Here is a 15,370-nt window from a genome sequence, read left to right on the forward strand (position 1 = left end):
CCTGTAGAGTTCCAAATACATCCATCCTGTTTCCTTGTCGAGAATCTGCCCATGTACAGCAGATATATCATATGTTCCATCCATTTCTTTTATCCTGCCTTCTTAAAGAATCATCCCATTAGTCCCTGAAGACATCTCTTCTTATCTGCTTTGTCCTGATTGTCATTAGAAGCGAGCACAAAAGTATGTTAAAAAAATTCAAACATAGGCTTGATGAATGGATGATTTCATAATGGAGTGTTATATCAATTACATCATTTGTGACTGCTGTTCTCCAACTTGCTACCTTCTTCCCCTCTCTGACCATGAAATGCTAACATTGTTAAATCAGCCTGTAATTTAAATTTTCCACAACTAAATGCATTTGTAATAAGAATAATAAGAATAATGTAATTTAACACTTCATCAACTACAGTATTTTCAGTCTTCAAAAATGCCAGAATTTTGACCTGGAAACGGATTGTTCTTGAAGTTTTAGAGAATCCAATATATACTTGTTTTTATTCTGAACCCTTCTGGATCAAATCTGTTACTCTCTTGATTTCTTGTTCAGTAAATATATCAGGAATATTGCTCAAGAAACAATTTATGGATTAGGTGGAAGATTGCTCATAATTACTTGGTCATGAATGACTTTGAGAAATTTATAGAAATAATGGAATCCACACCATTTCCAGCAGCATTGTGAGATTGGTATATTATTATTGGTATATGTTCAGATCGCGACCATTAATCCTAATCCTGTTATTTTTCCCCTGAAAACATTCATCACAATGTGTTCAAAAGTCATGCCAGTAAATAGACACATTCTTCTTGTAACAAATACGTACTGTAGAAGAATTGTTTTATATCTTCTTCAAATAGAACTAATCCTTCTACATGGCAAACCAGGAAGTGTTGGGAGTATTCCAAAACTATCCCAAGGAGCAACCACAATTAATATAATATATTTGTTGTCTATGGCAAGTACATAATGAGAGCTGCATGTGAGGAATGGGGTGGCAGATTTCCTGTTGGTGGTAAGAAGCTATCCAACGCCCGTTATGCAGACAATACTGCACTCTGTGATGAGAAGAAAATGACAGAGCTCATTTCATGTCCAAAATGTCAGTGCTGAAATGGGGCTACAAAGTAACATGAACAAGACAAAAATAATTATTGTTGATAGAGCCAAGAAATTAGCTAGAACAGACAGCTTCAAGGAATTGGAGAACATCTCAGAAATGCTATACCTTGGTTCAGTCATTTCCAGTTCAGGTAACTGTGCTCCTGTTATTAAGAGAAGAACAGCTGTGGCCAAAAATGTAATGATGAATTTGTCCCTTTTATGGAAGGATCACTCTTATCATTTTACAACTGAAAATTAGAATAGTATCCAGTGTGGCATTCTCAGTTTTCCTCTGTGGAACAGACACACGGATCCTTCGTGGTACAGACCTGAAAAAAAATTAGATTCTTTTGAAATGTGGTGTTGGCAAAGAACATTATGCATACCTTGGACAGCATTTCACATCAGTGATTCTAATAAAAATCAGGCCGACCTCAGAATCATATTATCAATATGTAAACAAAGAATTTTACAGTTCTTTGGACACACTATGCGACACGGGAATGACAGCTTAGAAAAACTGATCGTTCTTGGAAATGTTCCAGCCAAGAGAGATTGTGGATGAGTTCCCACTCGATGGTCGAATATTATCAGGAGTATAACTGTGTTGAACATGTTTGGTGCAGGACATCTGGCCGAGGACCACAAGAGATGGAGACAATTGACCAATAGCCTCCTCGGAGATCACGATCCTCAGAATTGTGGGAACAACAAGAGAGAGGTTATAAAATAATACCATAAAAGTTATTGACCAGTATGCATATAAAGGCTTCATACTATGTTCCTTCCTCTTAAAACAAAAAATCACCACCACCTTCATACTGTGAGCTATTGGCATGTGATTTATAGCTGTCAGAGAATACCATATAATCAGGATCCTCTTATATATAGCAGTTTGAATAATAATAATAATAATAATAATAATAATAATAATAATAATAATGTCTCAGCTACTATATGCAGGCATTTTTTTATTTGATGCCATAGAGACCGCTACATGTCAATTTCAACATTCTGTTTACTGTACTCTGCCAGGTAGAAGAGAAACTGTAATCTGTTGGGCAGACTTTGGCCGAGTTTAATTAAATTTTCTGGGTAAAACACTAAATGTGACACCAGAGATATTTCTAATTCTGAAATGATATGGAGTGCTGAATTAATTAACTTTATGAACTTTTTCCTTCACTTCAAAAATTTGAATATATTTGCCATAATCTTGGTGTGATCCAGAGGCCAACAATCTACCACTGATTCACAGTGGAAGCTAGAAATTAAGGAAATATAGGAGTTAAAATCAATTTTCTGAAAGAAGGAGAAAGGAGAGAGAGAGAGTAAAATGAAGACATAGAAAAATATAAAGCTTAAAAATTAAAATGATTAAATGGGGTACATTTGACAGAAAAGATTTGGATATACAATAGTAGATGGATGAATAAAACAAGAATACTAAAATAAAATAAAGAATTTCAAACGAAAGGAAGGAGAGACTTAGGAAGAACAGCATAGTAGAAATGGACCTGCACTGGAACATAGTGAAGAATGAGAAGTAGTAGCAGGACATAGTAAAATGTAGAACTGCATGTGGGTAATTGGAGGATGATGATGATTAGTAGATATCGTTTCTTATGAATAATTCAGGGTATGCTTGGCATATTGTAGGCTGTTATTTTCTTGGTAAATAAAAAATTACCATATAGACATTGAATAATCTGCACACCCTAATTTTAGGAGAGAATAAAAAATTGCTTAAATTTGTTTTTTATTCATTTACAAGAAACTAATTCTATAAAATGAAGTGCTGCAAAACTGAATTCAGTAAAATATAATTTTGTTTTAAGAAATGCATCGTGATCTTCACATGATGTTGGGTAGGAAACCTGCTGATCAGAATTGTCATGCGGTTTGCTTACCTTCCCCTGATATTTGTGATCCGCTAGTTTCTGCATGTGTTGTAGTAATGAGTGTGCTTTTTGATATTAGCTGTAAAAGAGTGTGTTGAGTTACGTGCCCGGCGATTGGGTTTTTGAAGTTTTGTTTTGTTTGTTGCCAACCGTGAGTGCTAAGAAACGCTTCATAATCTTCATATGTTGTTGTGTAGATAACCCGCTGATCAGAATTGGTGTGCGGTTTGCTTATTTTCTCCTGTTATTTGTAATTGTCTAGTTTGCCTATGTATGGTTGTAATGAGTGTGCTGTCTGGTGTAGGAACGTGTTTTCAAAATACCTGCCGTTAACTACTTTTTTGAGTCGTGTTTTGTTTTTTGACAGTCGCGACTGCAACTTTCTCTAACATTGTACTTTCTTCCTGCTGTGTGGTTTCCAATGTTTTCTTCATCTTCAGTAACCCTAAGCTTATCTTTAGCCCTGAACGAGCAATTACAAGAACTTGTAGCCATACGTAATATTCGTTCACGCTTCACTTTTAACGCGATACTGATGCTACACAGACCAAGGCCAGATAATGCTATAGTATAACGGGACCCATTTTTTGAGGCGATACCAAACTTATTTCAAATAATGTGTGCACCCAAGTTTCTCTGTGCTAAATTCCAGAGAAAATATGCACAGAGTATTCATGTATATACAGTATTTCCTTCAAAATCCGTTCTCTTCCTCATTACTAAGGGGCGGATTTCTGTGTCATGTCATATTTGTTCTAAGGGCTTTATTTTGATTTCTAACTATGTAAAGTCTTCCGAAGGAAATTGCAGGTTATGTATTTTCTTTTAAACCCTTATTTTAGTCCGTTATGAGATATTGATCACATTTTTGCTTAAATCTATATAAAGTCATATTTTATTCATATTCCATAGTGTTATATTACCAGAACGTGAATTTCTGAGGCAGACTTTCATATATTACTTGTACAACAAGTAGATGGTGTCTTTCTATGAAAGGAATATTTCTCGGTTTTAGTGTATTTTAGCAGGTAGCAGTAAAAGCATGTACAAAGGAGGCTTATTGAGCCTAATGAGCTCAAAAGAGGGTGCAAACTTTGGCAGTTCGTTCAAGAATTTGGGGAACAGATTTTTAATACTAATGGTGTTAATTTACACTGTGTACTCTATGAAGTTAAGATATCAAATCATAAGCATTTTAATGTGTAATAACACTGTGATACTGATAAGCATCAAAAGTATTTAACAAGATTTTCTGCTGCAGAGAACAGGCAGGTTCTGTTTTTTTGAAGGAGCTGCTTCGAATATGATCTCGTTAGATAACATTTCAGAATTTTGTAAAGATCTCTGCATATTGATAGTTACTTCCAATATTCCTATTAAAAAAAGTAAATAGTGCCAGCTCCAGATCATTTTTAGAGAAGTACATCAATCACTAAACTCTTAATGAATCAACACTTTTAAAAAATTATGTATCCTCTTGCTGTGAAGGTGTGTTACTTGTTATTTGTTCGGGGCATCGACCTAGAAAGATCTTTTGCCCCTACTTGCACCATATGTGGGGAACCTGCGTGTATTTTGTAAATGGCGGAAGTGTAAAGTGTTGAATGTGAGGAAAGGAACGTTCAGGACGACACAAACACCCAGTCCCCAGGTCAGGGATATTAATCATTTACAATTAAAATCCCCTGACCCAGCCAGGAATTGAACCTGGGGTCTCCGGGTGACAGGCAGACGCGTTGTTTCCTACATCGTGGGGCCGAACTGCTTATAAGCTTAATAGTATCTGTAAGCCCATGCTGCTGATGCTTATAAGCATTCTTCCATGTGGAAATCTTTACATATTAATGATTTCAACTCCTTGTTAATTCAAGGCTTGAAAGGACCAGCCAGTGGACATGTTAAAGAGGATAAGATCTACAATTTTCAATAATAAGATATGGGTTTCAGCAGACAAAACAACTGATGTAGATGGGAGATATTTTGCTAACATTATTTGCATAATGTAAAAAAGGGACCAGTCTAACAAAGTATTTCTTCTAATATGTGAAGTTCTTGGGGAAGTAAATCATTCCACCATTACAGTGCTGTTATATGATGCTATGAAGCTACTCTGGCCAGATGGTGTAAAGAGCGAAAACACACTATCGTTTGTAACTGATGCCACCCCGTACATAACCAAGGCAAGGAAAGGACTTTTAACACTTTTTAATGGTATGAAAATGTTCCTGAAAGCTCCACTTCAAATACAAAAGATGAAAGAAACAGCCCCTGCTTTACCTCTTCTTCCTTAACCTATCCGTATTTTCTTGAGAATGAAGCTTGTTGCTACTCCATATTATTGCAGACATTGTGATTTCTTTAAATGAGTAATTCAGGAGGTTGGCCTTTCTGATTCATCGTGTGTTAAAATTGTGCAAGATTTTATTTCTTTGAAGAGATGGGTCAGTAACTTGGCATACCTAACATCAAACTTTGGCACAATTCAAGATCAGTCACCCGTCTTGAAAGTGCAGGGATTCCACTTTGTCATGAACTGAAAATTGGAAAACAAACTGAGGATGATCTGAAGTGAGTAAAAGATGAAGTGGCTGATACAATTAGTAATAAATTAGAAAGGTTGCTGTTGTCTGATGTAGGCTATTCTACGCTTTGCGAGATAAGTGACATTCTTTGTGGACACGAAGCAAAATTTGACGAATTTTAACCATATTTTCTCCTGAATGAAATACCTTTATTAAAAGTTGTTCCCATAACATCATGTGATGCCAAGCAGAGTTTCTCCAGATATAAAAACATCCTGTTTGACAGATGATGAGACTTCCAGTTTCCCAACTTGAAAATGCATGTGATATGCTGTGAAATTGCATTGACAGTGGAAATTATGCCAGGTACGATTATTTCATTCCCATTTTTATAAATAATTTGCTGATTATTCATTAACCAAGTACTTCTTCAATGATTGTTATATTGTTTTACTTTTCAGGGTACATAACTTGCTATAGCTGAAGGTGAAGTGGAACAAAGAATTTTCCGACACAAATAATATGTAACCAGTAATGATTATGAGATTTTAGTTATGTGTGAATTCATAAATCTATAAGGTCATATTTTTGTCTTTTTGGGTCATATTTGAATGCTTTTTAGGTCATATTTGCTTGTTTATCTTTAATATTTTTAGGTAATCAAAATCCACCCATAGTCATTACTGGGACCTTTCCCACCATCCCCCATAGCTCATGGTACCATGTGGCAACAAAGAAGTAACCCTGTTGGGTCATGAGCACATGGGACCATGCTCCACGAAAGGCGATGGTCAAGGGACCTTTTCGGCCTGTGACGATTCCCTTTCATTGCGATTGTATAATTAATCCACTCACATGAGAAGTCAACATCCATTCAGCCCAGCAAGGTCACTGCTACTCTCCCGTTCCTAAGATCTGAACCCCGGCCTCTCAGAGTCGCAGACCGTTCGCGGCAGGAAACACAATTAAACTTATAACTATCTTAAAGGCTTACAGTGAACGGAAGAGGTTTTGGGATGCTAACTTTCGGCACAGATAGGCACAAATAAATTTCTCCAAATTTACTAAGGCGCTCGGTAAAATATACAGAAAAATTATGACATCCTTGATAAACTACTCCACAACTGATAATACAAAAATAAACCACATATTTTAGTAGCGGAGGAATCCGTGCTACCATTCACATCAGCGGCTGCCTCCACATTCCGCAGAAATATCTATGTGGATGACAACAGTTTGCTGATAATGTTTCTAATACAATAAATCTTCCCTTAGGACACATACTTTGATTGTTACCTTCCTCTCTATAAAACCGAAGAATGTCCGAGAGGATGACACTAATTGTCCACACCTCACATTTCTACCACATTGGTTTTACATGTGTCTAATCAACCCGTTAAACATAAACTGTCGAGAATAATCCAAATAACCCTTAAATATTTACAAGTGTAAGCCATGTCCCTCCCAATGCAAGTATTCCATGGGACTAAATCCCAGATTACAGATTTAAAATTTATTTACACTGAAAAAATTCCGCAAATTCCACACCATAAAATCCATCACTTAAACACGAAAAAGAATAAAATGGTCACAAGTCTTCCATAATCAAATTAAACACAGACTTGAAAACGAAACTAGTCACTTACAACCACTATTAATGGACTTTCACGAAGTCTAAATTCAAATAGAACATTGATTAACGACAAAGATGATCATACACTGAAAAAGAAACAAACATATCATATACAAATAAAACAATGGCTGTATTCATTCATGTGTGACCCACTACATGAGCGAGCTATCGGTCCCTTCTGTGCTATATTGAGGTTCGAACCTGAGACTCTGGTCGTCTCCATCAAGGGTACTGTAATCAAGCCCTAATTTAATCATGTAGAGGACAGTCGTAAATTCCTACATTGCCTTTAGATCATGGCTGGTGGATTGTGTGTGGTAGTTACGTAAATATTCTGCCTTTATTCTCACAGAAGAATGCAACGTCGTAAAAGAAACACTTCTCGGCCAAGCGACTTCCCTCAGCTGCCCTCACAAGGACCTTCCCCTTCTGGGGCAATAAATCACTGCTTGTGAATGCTCCCCTCGGCAGTCACCGAGTCAATAAAATCATTGAACTAATGCAGGGTACACCTGCTCGAACCAGTTCATACTATCATTATGTCCAAGAATTATTTCTCAAATTAAGCCGCTATATTATACCAAAATTCCCTCAATTCTCCAGGAGTCTGGGGTTCAACTATACATTCCTTCCGTCGTACGTTTTTACCACAGTTACATCAGCCTTTAACCCAAAGAACAATGTTCCCTAATCTCTCCCCCTTGAGGCGAGATTGTGTACCTGCCATAACTAACCTGACACTTAAATAGATCGGCATAAAATCATCAATCCAAAATCTTACGAGAGGTAAAATAATGATGATGATGATGATGATGATAATCATTTAAATTATTAAATTTTGCCAAACACTAAACAGACTTTCTACATGTAACCTCACTAGTGTAGGGAAGACTGACGATCGAACCTCTGCACAGCATTTCTCGAACATCTTCAGATACAGCCAAAACTTATTAACTAGCATGCAAACAAACTACTGTTTCTACTTTTACAAATATAGTGCTGACTCTATTCCACATCCTTCTTTTGTACGGGCACATGTTAATGATCCTGTCACCTGCTAATCCCTGCTCGTCTTATGCAGTCAAGCAGTTGAGATCTACAACATTAATCTGCACAATTTTCTACTCCTTTTCCCCCCTTAATTCCTTCTCAGCACTAATTAAAAAAATAGTATGGCATGCACATGCAGGCACTAAAAGGGGTCCCAAACTCTATGCATCATTACTGGATCACTCCCTTCCCATATCTATTTAAATTAATCAAATTGAACAAAGGGTCTCCCGACCATTCTAAGCGGAACTAGCCTATCAAATCACATTATCAATAACCCTATCCTTACATTACTTTCATTTACAAAGGGGAAATACTGGCATTGGAAGAAAAACATAACTTAGTACTCAACAGTTTGATGCATGCTGGCCTGCCCGGAGTTCCAGGGGCCTGCCGATGGCGTTTTATTCCATGACGCTGGCTCGTGGAGTCCTGGGATCTAGACGTTCCATGGGGTCTCTTGAGTAATCCATTTGATTAGTACAGGGATCACTAAATATATGGTTGACACAACTTTACACACTTCTTCTTCTTCACACGACACCATCAAAATTTTACTCCTCCGTTCTCTGACCACTGACGGTTATGTGTTGATAATTTTAATGGCTAATTCAGCTAGTCTACTTCATTTTTAATAAGATAAGACAGACAATTTTCGGTATTTTCACAGTTAAGATTATCGTCTCGTATAGTTGTGACGCTTATCCACTGTACTTATCCCGATATTCTATCTAGTTCGTTTGTTCTTGAACAGTTCTCACCGCCCGTTATTTAGTACTATAATCTCACCCTGAATTCTGTTCAAGATTTAGCGTGGATTTTTACAGTACTTTATCACACGTCTACGTTGTCATAAGCTTACTTTCCCTATCAGCGATGTACAAGAGAAAATCACTGAAATTCTCTCCCGCTTGAATTACTTTACCATACAAAGGAATGGCAATATCGCTCGCGAACCGGCCGTCGTTTCACGTCTGAGGTTCCTTCCCAACTGCTTCTCCAACCTGGGAAGTGAAAAAACTTATAGGCAAGGCAAGAGTAGGGGTGGTTTCACGGACAGCGTCCCCACTCTAATTTGACATCTTCTGAACCAAAAGGTCTGCGAAAACCAACTATGCGCCAGATTGTGTGACTCAATAGTTACAAGTACGCAATGCTATGCGGAATTCGAAAGCGTCGGCAGTTTCGTAGCAATTAATTTATGTAGAATAGGAGTGGGGTTGGGGAATCCCCATTAGCATCTGGCTTCACAAAAGCTTGGGGACGCCACGCCAGTTACGTAATCTTCTTTAAGCGCATTTACATGGGTAATCTTCTTCTACCTTGGTTACTGATTTTACAATTCCTCCAACATTCTTCCCACTGCTCTGACGGATGAGTTCTGGTTAAACAAGCCTTACTTAAGCCAGAAATACCTTTAAAATCGCCCCATCGGTTTGGCATCGCTGTGCGTTGACAATTGTTTGAAAGATGGAGTCAGCAAAACGGTGTTCTTCTCCTACTTCTTCCGTGATGTGAGCCCAGTTCGGGGGTTTATCTGAGCCACCCACTGGGTGTGTAAGGCGCCGTTCTGGCGAGCAACTTGTTACGCAATATGATGCGACTGCCAGCATCCACACAAAGAAGCTTCCAACCTACTTCTTTCCCAAGCATATAACTCGAAATAATTATTAATTGTGACGATATGGTCACATTACATTATGTAGCATCTTATCTGATGGTTGAAAAAATCCTCAAAATATATTGCAAAATAAGGACTTTTCTCTTTGAAATTGTCATTATCTTTCAAATCTCTTGACACTAATATATTTTGTTAAACAACATTCTAAAGCGTGTAAGCCTCTACCGAAGTCAGATTTTTCTAGACCAGACTAGATTTAACTCTTCATATAAAGAAAATCATTGCTCACTAAGGACTTTTCTGTCAAAATTTGGAATGCGCATTCACCAATAATGAATGGAACTTCAGAAATTTCGTTTACCTTTATTTGACAATCCTCCTACACCATATTATAAATTTTTAAAATATAATTCTGACATAGAAACAAATTACAGTAGAAGTCCGCTATAGTGAGTACGGTATATAACGAGAACCCCGTTATAACGACAATATTTTGCTGTCCCTTCAAAATTCCTTTGTTAAACTGTGCAATTATCCTTCGGTTACAGCGAGAGCCTTATCACTGATGCATCCGTTATTACGAGCGATTAAGCGCGCACGATTTTTTTTGTTACTGATATTTGTGCACCTCAGCGATTATGTTGCATGTGATCGATTACCTTCAGTATATTTTCTCGCTATATATGAAATGGCGTATGGCTTTTAGTGGCGGGAATGTCCGAGAACATGTTCGGCTCACCAGGTGCAGGTCTTTCGATTTGACGCCTGTAGGCGACCTGAGCGTCGTGATGAGGATGAAACAATGATGAAGACGACACATACACCCAGCCCCCATACCAGAGAAATTAACCAATGATGGTTAAAATTTCCGACCCTGTCGGGAATCTAACCTGAGACCCCTGTGACCAAAGGCCAGCACGCTAACCATTTAGCCATGGAGCCGGACGTTTCCTCGCTATGTCCACTAGCGAGTTCTCTCGTTGACATTCGAAGGCGATGTCGGAGTCAATTAGTAATACCCGTCGACTGCTGTTTCGTAAAGAAAATTCAAAATGAAAGAGAATATGTTTTTGTAATAAATGCGTAAATAGTGTGTCCAATTACAGTTAACTCGTTAAAAATAAAGGCTAACTAAACGATCGCTTAATTTTAATACTAGATAAAAAAACCATGGCACTACAGCCCTTGAAGAGCCTTGGCCTACCAAGCGACCGCTGCTCAGCCCGAAGGCCAGCAGATTACGAGGTGTTGTGTGGTCAGCACGACGAATCCTCTCGGCCGTTATTCTGGGCTTCCTAGACCGGAGCCGCTACCTCACTGTCAGATAGCTCCTCAATTCTAATCACGTAGGCTGAGTTGACCTCGAACCAGCCCTCAGGTCCAGGTAATAATCCCTGACCTGGCCAGGAATCAAACCCGGGGCCTCCGGGTAAGAGGCAGGCACGCTACCCCTACACTACGGGGCCAGCTTTTAATACTAGATACTGCACTTAAGTAAGAATGTGGAACACACCTCAAGATATGGCAGAGTGGATCACTGATTTCAGTGGTTAGTATTATATTCTCTCATGTCTGGTTAAATTTTGGGAAAGACTGTTCTCATGTAAATTTAAACCAAGAAGTTCATCATTTCTCTACTGGCGCTTGACATATGTTTTCATAACACATATAGTATTAGTTAGGTTAGGTGACGCTGTTTGAATAAGAAAACTGAAACATTGCCTCAGAATGCGATCATTCATTTCAGTCAACATTAAAAACTTCATTCCGTATTGAAAGGAGATAACATACAATAGAGGGAAATTTAATTGATCCACCTTTTTTCAATACATAATATGTTGTATCAAATTCACACTGGATTCAGAAACTTATGCTTCCATCAACTTTCTAGATATAACGATCACCAGACTCCCTTCTTCATTCTCCTACAAAATATACAGAAAATCTACCCATACAGCCTCAACAATAAAACAAGATTCCATACATCCCTATTCCCACAAATGTGCTACTTACAATAGCTTAGTTAATTGCGCGTTCAAAATTCCAATGTCGAAAGCAGACCTAAATGAAGAACTTAATACTATACGTGCGATAGCCAGATTTAATGGTTATAATAAAAGTTTCATCAAACGTATTATCAACAAATTCAGACATCGCTCTAAATCTAACTTAACACGTTCAGTACCTGCTTCTGAGCAGGACACTTGAATGCCTGGACCAGCCATTTTCATGCCGGGCCCTCTTGACGTGCATCACTTAATACAATTTACAATTACTCCTAAACTATAAATGTTTGAAAAATGATACTTTGCGCTTACCTCTAGTAAATATTTAGGGTGTGATATCTGGTGTCACGGGTTTCAAAATACGTCTAATTTTATACAGCCAATCTGTATTTTCGGCATAATGATTACTGTCACCGAAGTGAAGAAATGAAAGAATATGAAGGAAGCGTGTTCGGAACATTGTATTAGAAAATATCGGAGTATGAAAAACAGGGGGCTGTGAGCTTGCATCCGGGAGATAGTAGGTTCGAATCCCACTATCGGCAGCCCTGAAAATGGTTTTCCGTGGTTTCCCATTTTCACACCAGGCAAATGCTGGGGCTGTACCTTAATTAAGGCCACGGCCGCTTCCCTCCAACTCCTAGGCCTTTCCTATCCCATCGTCGCCATAAGACCTATCTGTGTCGGTGCGACGTAAAGCCCCTAGCAAAAAAAAAAAAAAGAAAAACAGGGTCTTTCTGTCCAGTACATTTTTATATCAGGATTTTGGACTGTTTCCATGATTGCATGATCGATTTCTTTGTGAAAGGCCTGGGCACCGCACTTATCACTTGACTTGCGTATAGATTGGTCAGCTCACACAGATACTGATAAAATTCGTCATTCATGAAAATACTCGCATAACTCAAAGTATCCTGCTTATTTTCTATTTGAACGTTTATAGCGGAATTCTCTGTAAATGGTGGAACGGGTGGACAATAACTAGGATGATATGCATCAGGCACTTCACTTTCTCTATAGGCCTATCGGATTCGGGAATCTGAATTTCCTTGACACTTTCACTATCTGAGTATTTCAGGAATAAGTTCATCACCAGAATCATTGTGAACAATATCTAATAATTAATCTTCCATAAGAAATTTTGTTTTATAAGCCATTATACTACACTCGGCAAGAACGACACGCACTGCATTGGAACCTCAAGTACCGTCTTGATGCGCGAGGAAGTGCTCAGATATTCCCGCTAAAACAGCTAAGATAAACATGAGCCCACTCAACGCGAGGGTTATCTCAAAAAGGTCAACCAACTTCCTCCTACAACCAGTAACGCTGACTAAGGTGTAAGAATGCATAGATGACGAATAGAAACAGCATTGCTTCGCGCGGAACATTAAACGTCGTACGCCATCCACGGCCCGCAGCATAGGAGCAAGCTTAAACGTCTTACGCCGTCCACGGTCCGCAAGATTATAAACATAAATTTAATGGATTAGATCAAGATTTAACAGTATTAGACACATTGAGCAAAGGCCCCCTACTAGATATCACGGAAGCCTGTTACATACATCTAGACCAATACTTCAATCCTAATCTCAACTTGAACGACATTTCCGAAAATCCCAGAATTTTATGTGATTCTCTTATTTCAGATCTCAACAGTGTTAAACTCCCAAAAAATAGCTTGTTTTTTCAGATTATACGTCACACGTTATCATGTTATCCTTCCCTACCACGCCATCTGACTCCACCCCCTCCATCACCCCTCCTCTCTCCCTTTCTGACCCACCCCTTTTCCTCCCTTAACAATGGTCAATGCTTCTAGCAAACTCTAGCACTTGTTCCTTGCCACTCTCCACGCATACATCACCCTGTTTGAGGTGAGTCTCCTACTTAACTTTATAGTGTTACGCCCTGTTTCCAATATCTCATTTTAACTCTTAACTTTCTGTTCATACTTCAGGTTCCGAATTGGATCGAGAATTTTCTGGCCATATATCCACTTTTTCTTTGCCTGCAATATGATCCACTTCTTTGGGTACCTCATAAATGATGGCTTCTTTTTATAAGTTGATGTTACAAGCCACCAGCAAACTTACTTATGTTACTTTATTATCAATACTCTGTGGAAGGACTGCATCCCATGTCAGTTTTTGGATGTCCATGTTGTATTTAACCTAGTGTTTAGCAGTGCTACGCTTGATACTTTTTAATCATTCCAAAGTGATCAAGTCTTTAAACATTTGTTAATATCCTCACTTTCACTTTATACTTCGACCAACAAGCTCATAACTTGTTTATATTCTTTTAAGCATTGTATTTTTACCTCATCTTATTAATGTCACTTATTACTGAGGGTTTATTATATGTACTACATACTTTTATATCGTTGTTCACACAACCTGTTTCAGCTGATGATGGTGTCCATAGACACCGAAACCGGTACTGAATAAAAAAATGTTGTGATTATATTAACAACATATTATGTAGTGAAAAAAGGTGGATCAATTAAATTTCCCTCTATTGTACATTCATTTCAGTGCAGTATCGTTTTCTCGCTATGTGCACTTGCGTACTCTCTCGTCGACATTTGAAGACGATGTCGGAGTCGATTAGTAATATCCGTCGACTGCTGCTCTGAAAGAAAATTCAAAATGAAAGAGGATAACACTTCGTAATAAATACTTAAATAACATGGCTGGTAGTTGTTAACTCGTTAGATATAAAGGCTAAGTAAACGCTCGCTTGATTTTAATACTCGACACTGACATTAATTAAGAATGCAATACATCTCAAGATATGGCAGAGCTCGTCACTGATTTCTTAGGTTAAATTATATTTTATCACGTCTGGTTAAATTTCGGAAAGGCTATCCCATGTAAATTTTAGTGAGGAGGTTGTCATTTCTCGACATGCGTTCGAAATATGTTTTCATGATAAATATACGGTTAGGTTCGGTAACGCCGTTTGAAGAAGAAAACTGAAATGTTTGCCACAGAAGCCTCTGGAGTGATACCTTATTTCTCCAAATCCAAGATGACATGGTTTTTTCCCCCTCACACCGGGCGAGTTGGTCGTGCAGTTAGGGGCGCGCGGCTGTGAGCTTGCATCCGGGAGATAGTGGGTTCAAATCCCACTGTCGGCAGCCCTGAAGATGGTTTTCCGTGGTTTCCCATTTTCACACCAGGCAAATGCTGGGGCTGTACCTTAAGGCCACGGCCGCTTCCTTCCCAGTCCTGGACCTTTCCTATCCCATTGTCACCATAAGACCTATCTGTGTCGGTGCGACGTGAAGCCACTAGCAAAAAAAAAAATTTCCCTCAGGATTTCCTGCGAAGAATCACGGGTTGTCTTGCATTCCCAGCCTAACAGTAATGAGCACCATTGGCAACTACCATAGTAACCACGCTGCTTATTTCACCCCCATACGCGCGCGCACAGGCAAAACTGGTTGATAATAAACGACTGCCTCTTTATTATACATCACTGGCCGCGGCAGCCAGTTGTAGAGTGCCTGTGTGTAACGTCACTG

General features: G+C 38.5%; 1 protein-coding gene across 1 annotated transcript in view; it reads left to right on the forward strand.

Moving 5' to 3' along the window:
* The window catches only part of drosha (ribonuclease 3 drosha), a 295,969-nt gene that overhangs the window by 119,100 nt on the left and 161,499 nt on the right, over nt 1-15,370 (forward strand). The window lies entirely within an intron of this gene.

Source organism: Anabrus simplex, chromosome 5 (assembly GCF_040414725.1).
Source record: "Anabrus simplex isolate iqAnaSimp1 chromosome 5, ASM4041472v1, whole genome shotgun sequence".
NCBI classification, from domain to species: domain Eukaryota; kingdom Metazoa; phylum Arthropoda; class Insecta; order Orthoptera; family Tettigoniidae; genus Anabrus; species Anabrus simplex.